Source organism: Eulemur rufifrons, chromosome 1 (genome assembly GCF_041146395.1).
Source record: "Eulemur rufifrons isolate Redbay chromosome 1, OSU_ERuf_1, whole genome shotgun sequence".
In the NCBI taxonomy this organism is placed as follows: domain Eukaryota; kingdom Metazoa; phylum Chordata; class Mammalia; order Primates; family Lemuridae; genus Eulemur; species Eulemur rufifrons.
The window spans coordinates 56805163-56822131 of NC_090983.1; the positions used below are offsets into that span (position 1 = coordinate 56805163).

The window sequence follows — 16969 nt, forward strand, 5'->3', positions numbered from 1 at the left end:
CGGCGCTCTCCACAGCCGGGAGGCCCAGCCGCGTCTTGCCAGCTCCAAGGCAACGGGCCGCCTCTGTCGCGACGTGTACGGCGGGCGCCGAGACCCAAGCTTCCGCGAGGTAGCGCGCGCGCTTCCCCCTGCCCTTTAGCGTCTTTAAGGCGATTTGAGCCGCGAAGCAGGGATTGGGAGGGGAGGGAGTCTCCGAGCACCCGCCGCCCGGGCCGAGGACAGTGTGCATGACCTACGGGCGACCTTCCTCGTCTCTCCACACAGACATCCTTTAGCCATCCATTGTTCCCACCATTTCTTTGCACCGTCAAGGAATTTAGACTTAAAACTTCCAATTCCTTACCTGGGCCCCGCCCGATTTGGCCCTGCCCACCTCTCCGTCCTTAAGCCCCCTTCCCTCCTTCTGTCTATGCTCTAGGCAGGCACGGCTCAGAGCCTTTGGAGGGCCCCCTTTCTTTGTTTGGAACGCTGTTTCCCCAGATCTCTGCATGGCCTGCCGTTTGTCACTTAAGTCGCAGCTCAAATGTCAACTGCGGCTGTCCCTCATCTTTCTATCCCGGTCTCTGAACAACCTGAGGTCAGCCACCTGATCTGTCTATAATAGTTCACCGCTTTGAGCAATGCCTGGCACAGAGGAGGACCCGATAAATACTTTTTGAATGAATCAAAGTGCTTTTCTTCTCTCAACACATGACAATTCTTTAAATCAATGGTTCACAAAGAGTGCGCTAGGGGCCTCTGGGGGGTGGCAAAATCCCTTCAGGGGACTCACGAGGTCAAACTATATTCATAATAATGTGCAGACATTATTTGCCTTTTTAACTCTAATTCACTCATAAATGTACAGTGTTTTCCAGAGGTTATATGATGTGTAATTGAATGTGGAAGCATATGTGTGAATCCACCTACCTTTTATTAAGCCAGACATTAAAAAGATTTGTAAAAATGTAAAGCACTGTTACTCTTCTCACAATTTTTTGAAAACAATATTTTTTAAAATGTTGTATATGTTAATAAATAATGAGTTATTGTTACTTTTAAATGAATAAAGAAATCTTATTAAATATCCATAGATATGACCCATATAAACAAAAGCTCTTTTGAGTCCTCAATAATGTTAAGAGGTTTCTTTTTATAAGTAATGTTTTTAATGGGGTCCTGAGACCAAACGTTTTATAACTGTAGCTTTAGAGATCCCATGTGTCAAGCTCTGTGCAAACACTGGGGACACTAATGTGTTTTTCTCAGATTGAAGAGGGTGATGGAGACAGGAATATGTAGTGGACACATACTAAGGCAGGCCCCAGTGAGTCGTGCCCTTATATAATTCCCTCCCCTTGAGTGTGGTGAGAACCTGTGACTTGCTTCTAGCCAACAGAATACATAGTGAAGGTGATAAGATGTCATTCCCATGATTATGTTATGTTATATAAGACTCAGTACTAGGGACTGAAGTGAGAAAGACTCTCCTGCTTACCATGAAGAAGCCAGGGGCTATCATATGAACTTTAGTACCAGAGGCCTCTAGCCTGTAGGTGCAAGGAACTGAAATCTGCCAACAACCTGAATGAGTTTGAAAGCAGATATTCCCCCAGTTGTGGGGCTGTAGCTTCTGGAAACATCTGGATTCCAGCCTGGTGGGATCCTAAAGCAGAGATCCCAGGAAAACTGTGCCTAGACTTCTGACCTACAGAAGTGGTTAGATAAGAAATGTCTTGTTTAAGCTACTAAATTTGTGGTAATTTGTTATGCAGCAATAGAAACCAAATATGGAATCGGCTTTGGAATGCAACTGGGCAGCAGGCAGAGACTTCTAGACCCAGCAAAATTCTACAAGTAGGAAGCAGGCTGATAAAATTACTCACCTGCAAATCTGTGATACCTTCCCTGAAAAAGCAAGGATGACTCAAAGGATAGAACCAAGAGTACAAAGGGTAGACTGAAAGTCAAGGAAGAGTATTCTTAGATCTTAAAACTCAATCAATAAAAATCCAACATTTGCCCAGATGGATGTCAGAATTATTATACATCAGTGACTCATTTTTACCTTCCATTCCCCCCTTTTAAACTGATATGTATATAGCTGTTATCCTATGTCTGTCCCACCATCGTATGATGGGAGTATTTGGAGTAGACTTGTCTCTTTAGTATAACACTGTGGTCCCCAGTCTCTGGGCCTTTGCCCTGTCCTTGGGGCCTGTCCTGAACCAGGCCATGCATCACCATCTGAGCTCTGCCTCCACTCCTCCACTCCACTCCCCACCCATCCGTGGAAAAATTGTCTTCCATGAAACCAGTCTCTGGTGTCAAAAAAGGTTAGGAACCGCTGGTCTAACAGGTCCTACAGAAAAGAATTGTTTTCAAGAACTGAATGTAATGGATTATACCCAGCCTCATCTGCACTAGATATAGATGATTTAGACGATGAGATTTTGGACTTTGAGCTGATGCTATAATAAGATGAGAGGAGAACCTTGAGAGGGGGAATTTTTTTTCCTTTGGAAGGAACAAATTGCTGGGGGCCAGAGGTTAGACAGTATTAGGCAGAATTCTAAATGTGGCCCTGAAGGTTCCTGCCCTCCTGGTGTATACTTCTTATATAATCCCACCTCTTGAGTGCAGAAGAATCTATGAGTACAATAGGATATCAGTCCTGTGATTAGGTTGTGAAGGAGTTTTGCAGATGTCATTAATGTGCTTTGAATTGGTCAAAAGGAGACCATCCTTGGTGGCCTGACCTTATCAGGTGAGCCCTTAAGAGAGATCTCCCTGCTGCCTTTGATGAAATAGAAACCACGTTGTGAGAAGGCCACATGGATAGGAATTGAGGGCGACCTCTAGGAGCTGAGAAACAAGAAAACAGGAACTCTAGTCCTCCACCCTCAGGGAACTGAATTCTGCCAGCATTCTGCATGACTTTAATAAGATCATATCCTTGACCCAACCTTGATTTCAGATGAGACCCTGAGCAGAGGACCCAGCCTAGACTCCTGACTCACAAAATCTGGGAGATAATAAATTTGTGTTGTTTTAAACTTGTAAGAGTGTGACAATTTGCTGTGTAACAATGTTAAATTAATTACATTGACATCACAGTAGAACTTTTGAAACAAAGATTGCAAGTGGGAAGACAACAACAGCCAATTATTGGTCGATATGCTTGTAACTGATCTTCACACAGTTTGTTTCCCAGACTTATTTTTCCTCCCTCCTGCCTTTGTAAGTAAAATTGTGTGTGTGTGTGTGTGTGTGTGTGTGTGTGTGTACTTTTTAAAATCAACAGTATTGAGGTATAATTTACATACAAAAATACCTATTTTAAGTATACACTTCAATGAGTTTTGACAAGTGTATGCATCTATGTAACCTCTCCCATAATCAAGATACAGAACATTTCTGTCACCCCGAAAAGTTTCCTTGTGTTCCTCTGTGGTCAACTCCAGGCCCCATGAAATTGCTGTCTATCACAATAGATTTTTTCTTCTTTTTTTATTGTGGTAAAATATATATAACAAAATTTGCCATACTATAAATTAGTTTTGAGTGTTTTAGAATTTCACGTAAACGTTGCAATAAATTATGTATTGTATGTATTCTTTTGTATATGGCTTCTTTTATTTGACATGTTTTTGAGGTTCATCCATATTGTTAGATATCAATAGTTCATTCTTTTTTTTTTTTTTTAAAGACTAGTCAAGTACAGTAGTAAAAAGAGGAGAAAGAGTAGAACAAGGAGTTCCATCTGTAACTAACTGTCAACAATTGAGATAACTCACTACTTTCAGACCAGCCAGTTCATTCCTTTTTATTGCTTTCTGGTATTGCATTCTATGGGTACACCACAATTTATTTCACCTCTTGGACATTTGGGGATTGTTTCCAGTGTTCTGCTGGAAGTTTCCAAGAACATTCATACACAACTTAAAATTGCCAAGAACATTCATGCATAAGTCTTTTGTGGACAGAGATTTTCATTTCTTTTGGGCAAATACCTAGGAATGAAATTGCTGGGTCATGTGATAGGTGTATGTTTAACTTTTCAAAAAACTGCCAATTGTATCTCCAGAATCTAGCACAGCATCTTGGACCTAATAGGATATCAGTAAATACTTATTAGGCTGGGTGCGGTGGCTCATGCCTGTAATCCTAGCACTCTGGGAGGCCGAGGTGGGAGGATCGCTCGAGGTCAGGAGTTCGAGACCAGCCTGAGCAAGAGTGAGACCCTGTCTCTACCAAAAATAGAAAGAAATTATCTGGACAACTAAAATTATATAGAAAAACTTAGCCGGGCATGGTGGTGCATGCCTGTAGTCCCAGCTACTCGGGAGGCTGAGGCAGGAGGATTGCTTGAGCCCAGGAGTTTGAGGTTGCTGTGAGCTAGGCCGATGAATGAATGAATGAATGAGTTATGTGAGACTTACAAAGGAAGAATTTGAAAAAGCAATTGGAAGATTTTCAAAGAAAATTACATTGTTTTTTATATCACCGAACAACATGGTTCATTTAGATACTTCTGGAGATATTTATTGAAGGTCAGCTATGTGCCTGGTATTGTGCTCAGTATTGGGGCAGTAATCCTGAACAGAACAAACATGGCATCTGCCCTCAAGGAGCTTATATCCCAGTGAAAGACAGTGCATAGCTTGCATAGCATGGAAGCACAATGAAGCACAATAAAGACAGAACAAGAGTAAAAATTGGTTGCTAGTCTTATGTCACTGAGTCATTCTTCTTCTCTCTCTGCTAACCATCTCCTTTTAAAAATGATCATCTTCTTTATTAATGTTGAGAGTTCATACATGGTAGTGACCACTTTTCCTCCAAGGTGTCAGCTTTCACCTTTCATTGAGCTCCCACAATATACTGGATGCCCCAGTGGTTGCTATTCTTTCTTTCAAGCAGACACACCTTATTAGAAGACATTCGGTAAATCAAAATATATTTTATAATGTTAAGACTAAAAACAATCTAAAATATAGAATTGGCCGGGCGCGGTGGCTCACGCCTGTAATCCTAGCACTCTGGGAGGCCGAGGTGGGAGGATTGTTTGAGCTCAGAAGTTCGAGACCAGCCTGAGCAAGAGCGAGACCCCATCTCTACTAAAAATAGAAAGAAATTATACGGACAGCTAAAAATATATATAGAAAAAAAATTAGCCGGGCATGGTGGTGCATGCCTGTAGTCCCAGCTACTCGGGAGGCTGAGACAGGAGGATCGCTTGAGCTCAGGAGTTTGAGGTTGCTGTGAGCTAGGCTGACGCCACGGCACTCACTCTAGCCTGGGCAACAGAGTGAGACTCTGTCTCAAAAAAAATAATATACAATAAAATAAAAATAAAAAATAAATAAAATATAGAATTTACATAACATAAAATATGCTTTAGTGCAAATGTTTTGTTCTTCTTCCAGTAAGGTAATAATCAATGTTGATTGAAATATATTTCTTTTTCCTAGCTTTATTGAGACATAACTGGTATACAAAAATTTGTGTATAATTAAGTATAAGACTTGGGGAGTTTGGACATATGTATACACTCGTGTTACCATCACCACCGCCAATGTAATAAATATATATATCACTTCCAAAAGTTTCCTTGTATTTATTTTTAGTTTTTGTTTTTTTGTGGTAAGCATACTATCATGAGATCTACCTTCTTACTAAATTTTTAAGGGAACAATACCTTATTGCTGACTATAAACACTATGTTGGACAGCACATCTCTGGAACTTACTCATCTTAACTATAACTTTATACCTATTGAACAACTTTCTATATATTCCTTCCCCCATCTCCTGATAACTGCCATTCTATTGTCTACTTCTATACATTTGACTATTTTAGATGTTTCATATAAGAGGAATCATGTAGTTTTTATCACTCTGACTTATTTCACCTAATTATTCACATTAATATATTCACATTATACTATGCGATAGTATAATGTCTTCCAGGTCCATCCATGTTGTTGTAAGTGGTAGGATTTTCTTCTTTTTTTAAGGATTAATGATATTTCATTGTATGTACAGTTGTGCACCACATAACATCTTTTCAGTCTACCAAGGATCGCATATGCTATGGGACTGATTGTGGTCCCTTAAGATTATAATACTGCATTTTTACTTTACCTTGTATATGTTTAGATACACAAATACTGACCATTGTGTCACAATTGTCTACAGTATTCAGTACAGTGACATGCTGTGCAGGTTTGTAGCCTAGGAGCAGTAGGCTATACTATATAGCCTACGTGTGTAGTAGGCTATAACATCTAGGTTTGTGTAAGTACATTCTATGATGTTCACACAACAAAAAAATTGTCTAAGAGTGAATTTCCCAAAACACATCCACATTGTTAAGCAATGTATGACTATATATACCACATTTTCTTTTCTTTTCCTTTCTTTTTTTTTTTTTTTTTTTTGAGACAGAGTCTCGCTCTGTTGCCTGGGCTAGAGTGCTGTGGCATCAGCCTAGCTCACAGCAACCTCAAACTCCTGGGCTCAAGCGATCCTCAGGCCTCAGCCTCCCAAGTAGCTGGGACTACAGGCATGCGCCACCATGCCAGGCTAATTTTTTCTATATATATTTTTAGTTGTCCAGCTAATTTCTTCCTATTTTTTTAGTAGAGATGGGGTCTCACTCTTGCTCAGGCTGGTCTCGAACTCCTGAGCTCGAATGATCTGCCCGCCTCAGCCTCCCAGAGTGCTAGGATTACAGGTGTGAGCCACTGCACCTGGCCTATTTTCTTTATCTATTCATCTGTTGATGGACACTTAGGTTGTTGCCACATCTATACTATTGTTAATAATGCTACAATGAACATGGGAGTGCAGATATCTCTTTGAGATTCTGATTTCAATTCTTTTGGATATATACCCAGAAGTGGAATTGTTGGATCATACGGTAGTTCTATTTTTAATTTTTTGAGGAACCTTTCTATACTGTTTTCCATAGAGCCTGCACCATTTTACATTCCTACCAACAGTGTATAAGGATTCCAACTTCTCCACAACCTTGCCAACACTTGTTATCTTTGTGGTTTTTTAATCTATTTAATATATTTCTATCTTAAAATAAAATTATTGCACTTAGGAACAACTTCCCAAGTCTAACTACTAAGCAAGTAGTCTTTAAGGAGAGAAGTAGTTACATTTGAGCTATCTTAGGTATTTGATCTATACCTTAACTCTGATCTATTCCTTGACTTCTATGTGAATCAAGGCAGTCAATACACAAATGTCAGAAATTCCTGAGGAGTCCTGACTGCACATCATTTTAAAACAGAAAAGAGCTAATAGAGTTTTCATGGGACTACAAAAATTTCTATTTAAAAAGACTTAATCTGTTTATTAAAATGTTTCTTTGTTGGAATAAAGATTTTCTTTTCTTCCCCTCCCCCCCCTTTTTTTTCCTTTTTTTTTTTTTTTGAGACACAGTCTTGCTCTGTTACCATAGCTGGAGAGCAGTGGTGTCATCATAGCTCACTGCAACCTCAAACTCCTGGGCTCAAGTGATTCTCCTGCCTCAACTTCTCAAGTAGCTAGGACTACTGGCGTGCACCACCACATCCAGCTAATTTTTCTATTTTTTGTAGAGATGGAGTCTCGCTCTTGCTCAGGCTGGTCTCAAACTCCTGAGCTCAAGCGATCCTCCCGCCTCGGCCTCCCAAAATACTAAGATTATAGGTGTGAGCCACTGTGCCGGGCAGATTTTCTTACTATAAAGAAGTCGTGGGATCCATTTAAAGACTGCAAGCTTATGCAAAATAAAATGAAACATTATGACTTATTACAAGATGTTCTATGGGATGTATTCCTGAATATCAGAGAGGTTGCAGCATTGAGAAATGTGTTTTCTTATATCACTGAAAAAGGAATACAATACACACAAAAATTCTCAATTTGTCACTAAACTCATCAGCAATTAATATATTAATATATTGTTAAGAATAGTGTGTCATGCTGTAAAAAATTGTTTGTTTTCTTAATGTACCACATCCAATGCAATGTGTTCTTGCTTGGATTGACTGAGATGACATTCAGTATCAAAAGGTTTTGGTTACGTAGAGGAGGTGTACATAAGAGTAAGACGACGAAGAGAGGAAGGCGGTGTACTTTTTGCCTTGTATCTCTCTACCAAGATACCTAGTTCTTGTGGTAGCTGTAGCCCCTGTGTTTTGATGCTATTAGTAATAAGAAGACCAGGCCTCCTCTTCCCAATGTCAACAGCCCCATTGACTTCCAATCTGGTCAAATTAGAAACAAACCAATGGCTACTAAGTGCATCATCCTAATTCCATTCACCGTACCTCCAAAGTCTCTTCCTTAACCTGTAAAAGGCTAATTTCTCTTTATAATTATCTTTATCCTTATCATTAGCAAGCCAGGTCACCACAGAATTCTAGCCTTACATTTCACTATTTTTTTTTATTTTTTATTTTATCTTATTTTTTTTAAGACAGAGTCTCAGTCTTGCCCGGGCTAGAGTGCCGTGGCGTCAGCCTAGCTCACAGCAACCTCAAACTCCTGGGCTCAAGCGATCCTTCTGCCTCAGCCTCCTGAGTAGCTGGGACTACAGGCATGCGCCACCATGCCTGGATAATTTTTCTGTATATATTTTTAGCTGTCCATATAATTTCTTTCTATTTTTAGTAGAGACGGGTTCTCGCTTTTGTTAAGGCTGGTCTCGAACTCCTGAGCTCAAACAATCCGCCTGCCTTGGCCTCCCAGAGTGCTAGGATTACAGGCCTGAGACACCACGCCCAGCCTCATTTCACTATTTACCAATGGCCAGGTATCCTGAATTCTTAAAGCCCCGATTCCCAGAATGTGTCTTGTGCTTTTCTTCATGCTGTCCTCTGCCTGGATAGACCCTCCTCTCCAATCAAAACCTTTTAGACCATCAAGTTATACTCCTACATTCACATTTATAACATTAACCCCACCTCCATTTAAAAAATGAACAGGTCTTTATATGTTGACCTTCACTGACAAAATGATAGGCATTTCTGTGGCAGGCAGCTGCTCCACCAAAACTAAGTACAGTCATTTATATCCATGTTGAAATACCATTGCACTGCACACATACCATGGCCTTGATCTAAGTCAATCTACATCATAGCTCCTATTTATCTTCTGTAGAAAAAAGAACAATGAAAATGTCTATAATTATTTATATTCCATTATTAATCATTTTTACAAAACATTTTTATAAACATTTTCAACCCATGCCTCCAAAGTAGATCTACTGTGGTGCCCAAAGTTATTTTAATAACACGCCATCAACAGTCCATAGCAACACATTTAAAGGGTTATGATTTTGTCTTATAATATGATCTGTACACTCAAATTGAGCTTCAGTGCTCAGTGGGCTGATAAAAGTGCAACTCCTCACAGCATTAAACATGAGCATTATGAATAGAATGAATTTAATTGTTATTGTTCTTTCATGCAAATCCAAAACACAAAAACAATCTGATGATGTTGGAACTATTTCTGGTACATTAACCATCAGGTTAAATTTTAAAGATTAGAGAGGTTACACAAAGAAGAAAAAAGTTGCCTATTTCTTGGAATTTCTAGTATCTACTGATTATAACATAGCTTGTAAAGCTTAGAAAATCCATTTTTTAAGCTATTATATTATGTGTACTAATAAAAAAGTAAGCAGCATGAAAAATGCTTTCCAGAATGCTGCCAGCCTATGTAGATAGTTTTAGGATACTTACATTGTGAGGGGAGAGGGAGAAAAAAGGGAAAGGAGAGCTGAGAAACCAGGTGGGAGGTTCAGAAGTGGAATGGCAACTTCATGGCAGAAGGTCATTTAAATGGCGTGAACAACTAATTCTCAGTTTTAAGTTACCTGTAGGATTGTGATGTAAACCCCATTCATCTCACAAAACTTTAAGTAAATCTACCATAAACACAAAGACTGTGTGAATGTTTCCACCCTGTAGAAATGAGAAAGAGAAGCTAAATTTCATGGCTCCTAATTTTACATACTCTAAATAGAGATAACTTTACTGTGCCTTTGATTGCCTTTGGGTCTAAGGTGGCCCTCCACAGAAATTTACATGTGGCTGATAGAGATCAATTTCATATATATATGCTGCAGCAATAGTTTTTAAAATTCTATTGCACAATTGTATAATTGTATGGCCTCTAGGCTCTAGAAGAAGCTGGTCTTGACATCTCTCAGTTAACTTTTAGAACCAAGATTGATTATAAATACGAGCATCCATAAATCAGTGTGTGCCAAATAGACTACACAGCTCAGAACTGATTCTGGTGTGAGTTCAAATAAAAACAAAGAAGTTCAGTCTCTTTTCAATTACAATTTGTGAGAAATAAAAATATGTTCTCCTTATAGGTCCTTTAAGGACTCCTATGAGTTGCTTTACTTGGTGAATAATAATGAATAATTTGGACATACTTAACAAACTGCTTTGTCTACATAACCACAGATTTCAGGAAGTATGACTAGAAAGCACTTTGAGAGGCTGAGACAGGAGGATTTCTTGAGGCCAGGAGTTCGAGACCAGCCTGGGCAATGCAACGAGACCCCTGTTTCTACCAAAAAAAAAAAAAAAAAAAAAAATTAGCTGGGTGTGGTGGTGCACACCTTGTCCCAGTTACTTCAGAGGCTGAGGCAGTAGCATTGCTCGAGCCCAGGAGTTCAAGCTTGCAGTGAGCTGGGGTCACACCACTGTACTCCAGCCTCCTGGCAAAGTCATGGTCACTCTTAAGTAATGCCAAGGTAACAACAGTAAAGCTGAGATTTTGATCTCTAGTTGACCCATGGGTCAATTTTTTGATTGATTCAGAACCTAGAGGAAGCTGGAATATGATTAAGCCCTATTTCCTAAACCCCAATATTTCATATCACTTGGATAACACTTATCTTTTAAAACTTAGCTAAGGCATTTCCTTCACAAGAAGACTTCCCTGCCCACCACCATTCTCCCTTTTGAGTTCAAGGTTCCTGCTCTGTCACCCCTTTCTGGTGGAGCACTGACCACAGTATGTTGAAATTGTCTGATCCCTCACTAGATGCTCAGCCCAAGGGGCATTTCTTGGCACAGTACCAGCCACCTATGCTGCTTCATAAGTGTCTGTTGTGGAATGGAAATAATTCAATGCTCAATTCAGTATTCATTCTCATTGGCCCGATCATCTTATAAGATGTTCTTTCTTTGGTTGGTAGTTTCCTTTTGATTTCTGTCTTTCTATGACAGCAAAAAAGGAAATACACTGCTTTACAGTTAAATTACAAACTTTAATCACACTACATATTTATATAGGACCCTGTACTAAAATAATATAATTCTAGCTTAGTCTATTAAGAAGAAAAACAACAGAATTGAATATAATTTTTAAACAATCCACATATTACCAGAACCAAGTTTCTTTGCTAAGTTTATAGTCAAACTCTTCCTTCAGTTAATCTCTATTACTTGGTGTTATGGAATGAATGTTCCCCAAATGACCGCCCCCCCAAATTCATATGTTGAAATCTTAACCCCTAATGTGATAGTATTGGGAAGTGGGGCCTTTGGATAGGATTAGTGCTATTATGGGAGATGAAGGGACCAAACATTCTCTATCATGTGAGGATACAAGGAGAAGACGTCTACAAACCTGGAAATGGGCCCCAGGAGACACCAAATCTGCCGACACCTTGATCTTGGACTTCCCAGCCTCCAGAACTGTGAGAAATAAATCTTTGTTGTTTAAGCAACCCAATCTATGGTAATTTGTTATAGTACTAGCTGACTAAGACCCTTGGGTATCGCTCAGGGCTCATTTCAGCTGAGGTTGTGAGAGAGGTAACTCTCATTTATTCATGCTCACTTAGGAGACCTGCCCTGAAGGCTCAGGTTGGGATGATCTGACATAAAATATGAGCCATAGGCCATACAGAAAATTAAAATTCATTCAGTAGTGAAGGGACCTCAAGGGTGACCTCAAAATGTGGGCAGCCATCCTCTAGAACAGCTGAAATGGAGACAGGACCAGAAACTCATGTGACTGTCAACCAAGCTCCAGCTCTCAAACTTGGTTGTCTATGACTCGGGAGCCTTTGAAATTCCTGATGCCCAGTCTGCATCCCAGACCCATGGAACCTGACTCTCTGGGGGCACAGCCTAGGCACCAATGTTTTTTTAAACTCCCTATGAGATTCTAACATGTAGCCAAAATTGAGGACAAGGAGAGAGATGCTGTAGGTATTTAGAGAAACAAAGGAGATTTCCAATACACAGTCTCAATGGCAAGTACTGGAAATTGTAGTTATTGGACTGTTAATGAGCTTCTGCTTATGTGATCAACCCTGTATGGCAGCTCCAAGGTCACAAACAGCAGGGATTTGCTTATTTATCGACTACTAATTCTTCTCTAAAACAATTCCAGGGAGGCAAGCAGAAAGTTGTGCAAATATAGAGATAATACATTTTATTAAGAAAGCCTAAAAGTCAAATTTGCCCTCTTTATTTGTGTTTTAGAGAACAGGTCCCGGCCGGGCGCGGTGGCTCACGCCTGTAATCCTAGCACTCTGGGAGGCCGAGGTGGGCGGATCGTTTGAGCTCAGGAGTTCGAGACCAGCCTGAGCAAGAGCGAGACCCCATCTCTACTAAAAATAGAAAGAAATTATATGGACAGCTAAAAATATATATAGAAAAAATTAGCCGGGCATAGTGGCGCATGCCTGTAGTCCCAGCTACTCGGGAGGCTGAGACAGGAGGATCACTTGAGCTCAGGAGTTTGAGGTTGCTGTGAGCTAGGCTGACGCCATGGCACTCACTCTAGCCTGGGCAACAGAGTGAGACTCTGTCTCAAAAAAAAAAAAAAAAAAAAAAAAATCAATTGGAGAACAGGTCCCCCCCAACTCCCACTTCCTTCTCCTGAGTATCTGGGCAGACTTGTAGGACCTAAGACCTAAAGCACTTAGTCCTCTTAAAATAAAGACATTGTTGACATCATCATTGTTGCCATAAATCAGCTTAATTGCCCCTATTTCTTTGAGCCATGGGCAGGGAAATACACTCCTGGCCATTTTTTTTTTTTTTTTGAGACAGATTCTCGCTCTGTCACCCTGGCTAGAGTGCAATGGTGTCATCATAACTCACAGCAACCTCAAACTCCTGGGCTCAAGAGATCTTCCTGCCTCAGCCTCCTGAATAGCTGAAACTACAGGCATGTGCCACCACACCCAGCTAATTTTTCTATTTTTTGTAGAGACAGGGGTCTTGCTCTTGCTCAGGCTGGTCTGAAACTCTTTAGCTCAAGTGATCCTCCTGCCTGGGGCTCTCAGAGTGCTAGGATTACAGGCGTGAGCCATCACACCTGGTCTATTAGTTCTTGTTATCACTTCATTGGCCTGATTTGCTTCTCGTTTTTGGAAAATGGAGAAACTTTATTAGTCTGTTTCTATAGTGGTATAACAGAGCTGTTGCAGCTCTTCAAACCCTTCTCCTCCATCCTTGTAATGCACAGTATTGCAATGCATGTCAGAGCTGTGATATTTGCGCATAGTGGATGGAGGAACGAGATGCAGCAAACATGGTGGGGAGTGTGAACAGGGTGGCACCACCCATGTACTCGCTGTACCAGGCCTGCACGCTGACTGAGAGGCCACATTTTGCAGCACTTCCAGGTCAGCTCAGGCCACAGCCCTTCCCAGTCACCATTTTTAATCTGGTAAGTACTCAGGATTTTCTTTTTTTTTTTTTTTTTTTTGTTGAGACAGAGTCTCACTCTGTTGCCCAGGCTAGAGTGAGTGCCGTGGCGTCAGCCTAGCTCACAGCAACCTCAAACTCCTGAGCTCAAGGGATCCTCCTGTCTCAGCCTCCCGAGTAGCTGGGACTACAGGCATGCGCCACCATGCCCGGCTAATTTTTTCTATATATATTTTTAGCTGTCCATATAATTTCTTTCTATTTTTAGTAGAGGTGGGGTCTCGCTCTTGCTCAGGCTGGTCTCGAACTCCTGAGCTCAAACGATCCGCCCACCTCGGCCTCCCAGAGTGCTAGGATTACAGGCGTGAGCCACCGCGCCCGGCCCAGTACTCAGGATTTTCAACGAGCAAGAATATAGGGTAAGCATAGAAAGGCACGAGCAAGGACTTCAAATTCAGGCAAACCTGGACTTTAATAACAGTAATAGTTAATACTTATATAGGGCTTTCCATAAGCCAGACACTGTTCTAAGTACTTTAGTTATTAACTTATTTGAACCTTAAAACCACACTATAAGGTGGGTATTATTAGGATCCCTTCCTTACAGAGGTGGCTTGAAGAACAGAGAGGTTAAGGAACTTGTCCTAGTTCACACAGGTAGTGTGCTATAGAAATCAGGATTTGAACCCAGAAAGCTTGGCTCCTGATTCTGTGCTTTTAACCATTACTTAACAATCCCACATATCAGGGATGCAACCTTCCTTAGTTAAGTTATTGAATCTCACTGAGTCTCATTTTTTCATTTGAATAGTACTTATCCTGCAGGATTGATGGGAGGAAGATGGCTAGTCCGCTGGCCAGCATGGTTTCTCTCTGCGGATGCTGCTTTCCACCACCAGGCCAGCTACTGTCAGCTCGCTCTACCCTGTGTACCTGGGTGGAGAACTTGGGAATTTATCTAATGATTAATTCAGATAAACTAGCAGAGGCTTGTAGTTTATTTTTCTTGTCTCCTACTTCAGAATATAGGATAATAGATACAAGCACTATACCCAAACAGACTCCACAGTCTCATAGAACATACTTAAAAAGTAATGATTTTAGAAGATGATTAATTGCAGTCACTTTGGTCCTGAATAAAGCCAACTTCACTTCAATTTGCCTGTATTGTTTCTTTTTTTCTTTTTTCTTTTGATTCTTTTGTTTATCCCTAAATGTACATATAATGCCTGTGTTGCTAAGACAAGTCAAAAAAAAAAAAAATTCCCGAAGGGAGTTCATGATCTATATTATTAGGATTTACATACTTACATATCAGACCTTACTCCCAAAGTCCTTTTCTGGAAGCAGAAACCCATCCAGTCAAGCTATGGTAGTTGACAGAATTATTGACTTATGGATCTGTGTGGTGGCTCACACCTGTAATCCTAGCACTGTGGGAGGCTGAGGCGGGAGGATAGCTTCAGCTTAGGAGTTCAAGACCAGCCTGAGCAAGAGTGAGACCCCATCTCTACTAAAAATAGAAAAATTATATGGGCATAGTGATGTGTGTGGTACACGTGTTGGTGCTTAGTCCTGGCTACTCAGGAGGCTGAGGCAGGAGGATACCTTGAGCCCAGGAGTTTGAGGTTGTAGTGAGATAGGCTGATGCCATGGCACCCTAGCCCGGGTGACAGAGAGAGACTCTTGTCTCAAAAAAAAAAAAAAGAATTATTGACTTACATGACAGAATTATTTTCCTTTGCCATTTAAAAACAGTGCATGTTATACAATTTCATTTACATGAGTCCAGAACAAGGAAATCCACTGAGACAGAAAGTAGATTGGTGGTAGTCAGGGGCTGGAGAAAGGGTGGGAGTAGAATGTGTCTGCTAGTGGGTATGGGGTTTCTTTTTGGAGTAATAAAAATGTTCTGGAGTTAGATAGTGGTGATAATTGCACAATTCTCTGAAAATGCCAAAAAAACACTGACTTGTATGTATGTTTTAAAAGGGTAACTTTTATGGGATGTGAATTATAGCTCAGAAACACTATTGTAAAACAAAACTGTTTGTGTGAATGTTGATGTGCCTTCAGTGGTGCCCAGAAAGAGGAGGCCACAGGCCAGGTGGACATTCTACAGATGACTGTTTGCTACTCACGTTAGCAGTGATGGATGGGCATTACCCCAGGCAGTGCTATACAATATAGGATTATTAGGATGTTTTTCAGGTCAAGTAACTACAAGAGCCTGTTTAGAGTGACCAGGTTTTCTACAGGGATCCTGAATCAAATCCCTGTGCTATTGCTACCCTGAGCTGGGACCTAACTACCTAAACCTATTGTGAGAATGACCAGATGTGCCCAAATCTCTTGGCACACTGTGATTCCACGGTGCCTACTGATAGTGGGTATTTAATAAATCTTGATGAGTGAGTAAATGAATGACGGAGACTCCCCATGGATTTTCTGTGTTAGAAGGAAATCTCTGAACTCAGAGTGTTTTTTTTTTTTTTTACACCAAGAGCAACTCTGAAATATTAGGTTAATGTAATATTTTTTGTAGAACATTCAAATGTAATGAATTATGTTAATATTACATTTATTAAAAAAACAAAGCTCTCAGGATACAAAAGTAATGCCCTCCCCACACTTTCCTTACCACACAGGTATTGCTTGGTCCTTTTAAATTAAGGACGGGGTGGGGAGGGGGGAAGTGTGGGCTGTTCAAGCTTTTCCTCAGAACAATAGTGACATCCTGTGGCCAATTCTTAGAATAGAAACGGTATGCAGAGTGGGTATGGATTCTCTACTTGAAAGCAAAAATTACTATTAATCGAATTAATCAGATTTTGGATTAAATTCAAAGAATTTATGAAGTGCCTACTATGCATAGAAACAACAATGGTGCTTTCTTTTTTTTTTCTCCATGTCTGATGGATAATGTGCCAACATCGTAACAAGGTTTAAGGGAGGCATATCTCACACATGCGTGTGAAAACCCAATCATTGTGCTTATGAACTACAAAAGGATCTACACTGGTGCTTTCACAAATATTATTTCCCTATATTATTTTATATTTTCCCTAGATGACCAAGACCTAAACTAATTCTGCATATATTTATGTTGGAGAGCAGCTATGGCATTCCAGAATCCCTAAGATTGTATGGAAAATGTGTGTATGTGTATTTCTAGTGAAATGGCCCTTGTGTTTATAACATACTTTCATGGGATCCAGGATTCCCACAATACTTGACATTTGCTACCTTGGAACATTTTTTAAGAGACAGGGTCTCATTCTGTTGCCCAGGCTGGAA

General features: G+C 40.4%; 1 non-coding gene across 1 annotated transcript; it reads right to left on the reverse strand.

The window, feature by feature from the left end:
- Window positions 1–16581: 16581 nt before the first annotated feature.
- On the reverse strand, window positions 16582–16685 carry LOC138388121 (small nucleolar RNA U13). Its single transcript, XR_011234081.1, has one exon. It is a non-coding gene; the product is annotated as a small nucleolar RNA U13 (small nucleolar RNA).
- Window positions 16686–16969: the final 284 nt, after the last annotated feature.